Source organism: Hibiscus syriacus, unplaced genomic scaffold, assembly GCF_006381635.1.
Source record: "Hibiscus syriacus cultivar Baekdansim isolate YM2019G1 unplaced genomic scaffold, ASM638163v2 tig00111095_pilon, whole genome shotgun sequence".
Lineage (NCBI taxonomy): Eukaryota > Viridiplantae > Streptophyta > Magnoliopsida > Malvales > Malvaceae > Hibiscus > Hibiscus syriacus.
Genome location: NW_024062980.1, coordinates 5,472,235 through 5,478,722, shown reverse-complemented (window position 1 = coordinate 5,478,722; position 6,488 = coordinate 5,472,235). Strand labels below are relative to the sequence as shown.

At 36.5% G+C, this 6,488-nt stretch overlaps 1 pseudogene; it reads left to right on the top strand.

Moving 5' to 3' along the window:
- The first annotated feature begins 211 nt into the window (after positions 1-211).
- On the top strand, positions 212-6,293 carry LOC120152848 (annotated as a pseudogene).
- Positions 6,294-6,488: the final 195 nt, after the last annotated feature.

Sequence of the window (6,488 nt, the reverse complement as noted above, 5' to 3'; positions counted from 1 at the left end):
GATAAAATATTAAATTAAAATTAAAAAAATATCCTTTAACCATGTAGTGTCAAGTCACCATTTAATTAGAAATTAAATATTTAAATTTATTAAATTGAATTAAAAATTATGATCAAATTGATATAATATATAAATATTGAGGATAAAATGTGAAATTACACCAATTTTCTTTTATTTAGTTTTCTGTGTGTTAGTAAACGACAGAACCCAGCATCTGTTTAATCTTTCCTCTTCTCAGCTCCAATCCTTTTCCCTGTCTCCTGACCTGGTAATCTTTTCTTTTTCTTGAGAGGGGATTTTGTTTTACATTTTCCCAGTACTTTGATCTCAAAGGTTTTACTCATCTTATTTTTGCTGATTGGGTATTTGCCTGTTTTCTGGGTTTTCTTTATTCTAGTCAAGTGCAGTAAAAAAATCCTTTATTTTGTTTCTGATTTTTTTTTTTGCATATTTCTGGAGATGCTTTGAGCTGGGTTTAGCTTATTCTTTTCCGCTTTGCTTGGAGTTTGTGTAAATGGGTTTGCTTGTTTTCTTGTTGTTTTTGCAGATTTGGTGAGACTTGGGGTTAATGGACTGGAACTTTAGCATGAATAGTAATTGGTACTTTGAATGCTTTGCTGCGACTTGGCTAGTTTATATCTCTAGATTTAGACTGCTATAATTCAGTTTGGTTTGAAGTGAGGAGCTTTTTGATTAGATAATTTGTTCAAATTGTTTAGATAGAAAAAGGAAACAGTCTTTGTACTTCTACATAGTTGAGAGCTTGTTGGCTTTGTTTTATGGAAAATTTCAATCAACACTGAAATATAAATTCGTGGTGATCGGCACAAATGGGTGGGCTTTACTAGAGGAGATTCACAGTAGATAATGCTCCCAGTGGAGGGTTACCCTATGTTAATGGCCATTTCGGTTGAGGGTTTGGAGTCTGGACTGGTTCTTCAGACCCGGGAACTGCCGGCAAAGATAAAAAACGATTTGAATCCTCCGGCTGAGGACAGTGCGGGTAATGTAGGCTTGGAGCTAAGAGAGCCCATTTGGTTTCCGGAGATCAGTACAGTCCCATATGGTTCGAATCCGGAGAATATCGATGATGGAATTCCTTGTTTGTCGAGGGTGCTATCTAATAAATCTAGATCAATCAAGTCTAAGCAGGCTGCTTTTGCAAAGGTAAATTCAAATTCTACTAAGTTCCCCAATTATTTTATTCTATTTTTATGTTTTATGAATTTATCTATGTGTTTATGTTCTGTCGGAGTAAACTGGTTTCCTGAATTATATCTAACCTTAAATTTGGTGTTAATGAATTTGAAGAACAAATTGAAATGAAAATATAGCTCTGAACTATTCACCAAGTGATTCTAATAATCCTTTTTTATGCTGTTGAGTCGTCCGTGTGAGTGCAGTCATATAATCATGATAAGAAACATTATTATTTTTCCTAAATATATATCAAATGGATGGAAGCTTTAATGCTTAATCTAATCTGTTTGTATGTCTGTCTATCTATCCATCCATCGATTTGTCTATCCGTCCGTCTAACTGTATGTCTATCTATCTGTCTGTCTATCTGTCTATCTATCTATCTGTCTATTTGGCTATCTCTCTGTCTCTTTGTCTATCCCTCTTTCTATCTCTTTGTCTATTTATATCTATGTTTGTCTGTCTATCTATCTCTCTGTCTGTCTCTCTATCTCTCTGTCTATCTCTCTATCTTTGTGTCTATCTATCTCTCTATCTGTTTGTCTGTCTGTCTAATTGGGTTATTGGTCATTCTAATATTTTAAATCTTTGGATTCTAGCATTATATAATTGCTGGTTGTTAGTTCCCAGCTGAGATTAGAGCAAATAGGGATGCTTCTGGTTCTACTGTTATGAATTACAACCTTTATTTGATGAGTATTATCTAGGGAACACGCTTCACAAATTTTTGAAGATCAATTGGTTGCCTTCCTTTCAAGTTTCCGAGGTTAGCTCTCTTTTAGGTAGAGCTGGTACTGCTGGGTTTGGAAAGGCGGTGGATTCCTTTGTAGTATCATGACAAATTTGAATCTTGGCAGTAGCTTTACCTCAGGGGTAACAACAAAAGGGAATAAAATATCGATTCTATCTTTTGAAGTTGCAAATACTATTGTTAAAGGCGCCAATCTAATGCAATCGCTTTCTAAGGAGAATATTAGACATTTAAAAGAGGTGGTCCTTCGGTCAGAAGGAGTACAAAATTTAATATCAAGAGATATGGATGAATTCCTGAGAATTGCAGCTGCTGATAAGAGGTAGATAATGCAGAAAATGCCATTTTGAAATATCATTCGGTTGTTATATAATTTGTTGATATTCTAAAGTAGTATTTATGTTCTCAAAGAATATAAGAGGGCTCTTTCCATTCCCCAACTTCAACAGGGATGAGCTGAAAGTTTTTTCTGGAGAGTTCGTACGTTTTGGAAATCGTTGTAAAGATCCTCAATGGCACAACATGGATCGTTATTTTGAAAAGTAAATTCAAGGCTTGCACTCTTTCGGTGTTGTCTACGAATTAGAATAAGATTCTAATATTCGATCCTTCACTTTATACTTTCAGGTTGGGTTCGGAACTTACACTTGAAAAGCAATTGAAGGAAGAAGCAGAGACAACGATGCAACAGTTGATGACTTATGTTCATTTTACAGCTTTAAGTTCTACGTCTTACAGTTATAACAAGAAAGCTTCTCTCAAAAGTTGCATTCGAAATTATATTGTTTAAACCGAGATGATTCATATATCTTCCATCATGTACTAAGTTGTGGTCTTCTTCGTCTTCCTTTTGTTTTTAGACATTGAATGATATACGGAGCACATGGTAAATATATTGGTTTTTGTGGGTTCTTTTTTGTTCTTTCTTCTGAATATGAGCTGGTGGGTAGATATCATAATTGTAAGGCTTGTTACGATTAACATGTTACAGTTCAGAATTCCTTCTCTAAATTACATATTTGGAATTTGTTAAAGTTATGTTGATGCCATTTTTTGTTTTCTTTGCAGGAATTATATCATGAGTTGCATGCCTAGTACAGATTTGAACAAGATTATCGACTTAAGCTTCAAGAAGAGGATGATTCGCATGCTGCTCAAAGGGGTAAACCTGTTGTTTGTCTTTCTATTATAATTGTTACTTCTCTGTGATATACTTCTTGGTTAACAAGGTGTTTCTAATTTGTGTTTCGATATTAAAATGGTGAATTGTATCAAACACTAAAAAAGGTGCTGATATGTAGAAGAGACAACTAGTTTTTCTGTATTTCTATTCAAAATCCCAAAGGGTCAATTTGGTTGTAATTGTAATGGACTTGTAAGCTTTACCATTGTCCTTGTACGCATTTTAGTGCTCGTTCTAATGTCATTTCGTTTGCAAATTTGCTGTCAAGTTCTATGCAAATTAAGTTTTTCCCCTTCCATAGAAATTTTCTGTAATATAGTTAATGCCGTCTAAACCCGTCCCTTTGAGATTATTTTCATTTTGGCATGTAGGAGGCAGCCTTGCAATATTGAGAGCAGAGTTAAAGAGTCAAATGAAGCATGTAAAAAGTTTGAAGGAAAAATCTCTTTGGTCTAAAGATTTTGGAATAGGTACTAGTAAAGCTCTATGCGATATTCGTATTATCTTTCGTGTATTTATGATATAACTTCTAAAAGTTGCATTGTTGTTCATCCCTTTTCGTCTTTTGGTGGAGTCTAAACTTATGCACCCTTCTGCACGTGATTTACCAGTGTTGATTGCTGCTTTACTTTAAAGTTAATATGTACTAGTGGAAGCTTTATACCTTGCATTTATAGGTCATGGAGAAGCTTGTAGATATTGTCTATTTCTTGCACTTGGAGATTCACGAGGCATTTAGTACTTCTGGTAAGATTTCTAAACAATTGAACTCGGAACATTTGGAAATGGAACTATTTTATCTACGAATTTTATACTTGTCTTGGATGTTGCCTGTGATGTTGCAGATGGTGATCATTTTTTCAAGGTTAACGTTGATGGGGCAGTCAGTGGGGATGGGTTGTTGGGGGGAATTGGGGGAATTTTAAGAGATTCGAACAGCAAAGTCTTAGGGTCTTTTTCGAGTGCTGTTGGTCCAGGTCCCCCTCCATTGGTTGAGTTGAAAGCCGTGGAGAAAGGCATTGATTTCTTTCTCTCGTCGGAGTGGGCGATGAAGGGAAGGTTAATATTAGAGAGTGATTGTAAAGCAGTAGTGGACTGGATTAAGCAGCCAACTTTTTTAGTCTGATGGTGGGAAAAATTCTCTCTCTTGTTTTGGACAGGCAGATCATTGTAAGACACATCTCGAGGAGGTGCAATTGTGAGGCAGATTCTCTGGCCAAACAGGGGATTGGATGAATTGTTTTGTTTGTGTTAGAGGTTTCTTTGTAGGTTATTGGTGGTGTTTCGATGTTTAGGGGTTGTGTTAGTTTTGATGTTTAAGGGAAGTCTGGTTATTTTTGTGTTTACGATCTTATGTGGTTATGTTTTAAGTGTGTTTTCTGGTTGTATCCTGTGTACTCTATTTATGATTAATATACCTCTAAGGCACTCTTTTCCTCCTTCTGCTGATTAAGGAGCTTTCTTAAAAGATCCATTAATCAAGAAGGGGGTTTTTAATGAGGCCTAAAATTCTTATAAAAAAAAAATGTTGCAGATGGTGATAAACCTGTTAAAGGTTCTGCAACAGTCATAAAAGGTTGGGGCCGGCTGGTCTTGGATTGCATTATGCGAATATCATCACCCAAATCGATACTCTTGTAAGTTAATCGTATTCTCCTGGTGAATTATATTCACTTTTACATCTTTGCTTTATCATCTCCTTTAATTCGCGGTGGTATATTTTTGGAAAACTTAGAATGGATGACTGAACCGCTCCCTCGGCAATCTAGTGAGTGTACATAGTCTTATAGATTAAGGATGGTGGATACTTTGTATTATGATCTTTTTTCTTTTTTTCTTTCATAATGTAGAAGTGGCTATATGAATGATAATATGATAAATTGGGTTACGTGAATCGTTATGGGCGAGTTTGAATATCTCTCTCCAAGCAATTTAGTAACAACATGCAAATTTCAATAAATTTTATAACTCAAATGTACACTTCAGGTGTCTCGATCGAATTTTGTCCCTCCCCCCCTAATACAGGGGATTCGTTATACCAAGGGCTGCCAACTACTACAAAGTCTGCTCTACGGTTTAGACTACAGTCCTTTCGGTTAAAGGAAGAGGTGTGATGTTCGATAATCTCGACTTGAAATATTAGTTGCTGTTTGCTTATCTCTTGTACTTTCTTTTGGGATTTTGAAGATGCTGCTAGCCTTAAGCTTGTTGAAAATATTGACTTATAATTTGCCCGGACCAATACATTTTCGAATTTTCCTTGTGGCTAACTGTGCCACATATCAAAGCTGAAATGGAGAAAACATTGCAGTGGCTTGTTCCGATTGCCACTAATACAACCAAGTAAATAGCAATCTTCCACAATGGATTATTTTGTCATTGCGTGCTAGTTATTGTTCTTTCGAGTTTATTTCCGACTACTCATTGTTGTTTCCGTTGTCCCAAATTGTTGGAACTAGATCTCATCATGCGTTTGGCTGGGTCGGAGAATGGGCAAACACCGGGTAACTTCCTGAGTTTAGATGCTTTTTGTTTACTTAATGCATTTTTGTTACTCGTCTCTTTTTTCAAAATTTTCAGGTCAGAGATGAGTCGTAAACCTGCTGGCCAGTCCAACTTGCTGAGAAACGAGACGCTACACCATGTTTACAAGGAGAAAACTGAAGCTTGTATCCTTGATCTGGTAGTGTCGCTCCACCATCTTGTTACCCAAGTAAGGGCTAGCAATGGTGGAATCAGATCTCCGGTTAAGTCTCCGATTATGTCTCCGAACCAGAAGACGATTCAACTGTCAACTCATAAGCAGTCCCCATCATCTACGCTGACAGTCGAAGATCAAGAGATGCTTCGGGATGTAAGTAAGAGGAAAAAGTCACCTGGAATAAGTAAGAGCCAGGAATTTGACAGTGGAAAAACTAGGTTAATCAAGCACCATAGATTGTGTAAAAGCAGTAACCACTACCCAACAAATGAAGCAAAGACAGACTCTTTCCCTGTTTGGAGATTGTCATCGGTTCCTTTTATCGACTTCGATATCAACTGGATCAAGGCATTGGGTGTCATATTTCGAGTGGACACGCTTCGAAGTCTGTAACTATATGTTGAATCATGATTCATAGGCAAAGGCCTTTTGCTTGTGTAGAAGCCCATCTGCTGCATTTTCCCATGTGGGGTGCTAAATCGGTTTGCTGTTGGAGATATTTTTGGCAAGTATACGAAGTGGATGCCAAGTGATACAAGCTGTTATTTTTCTTACATGCAAAGTGTAGGGTGATGAATGAATTTAAAGGGGAATTTAAATTGATCTCGAGCAAATAGTTTCCCTTCAGTTCTAATATTTCATCAGTTCATAAT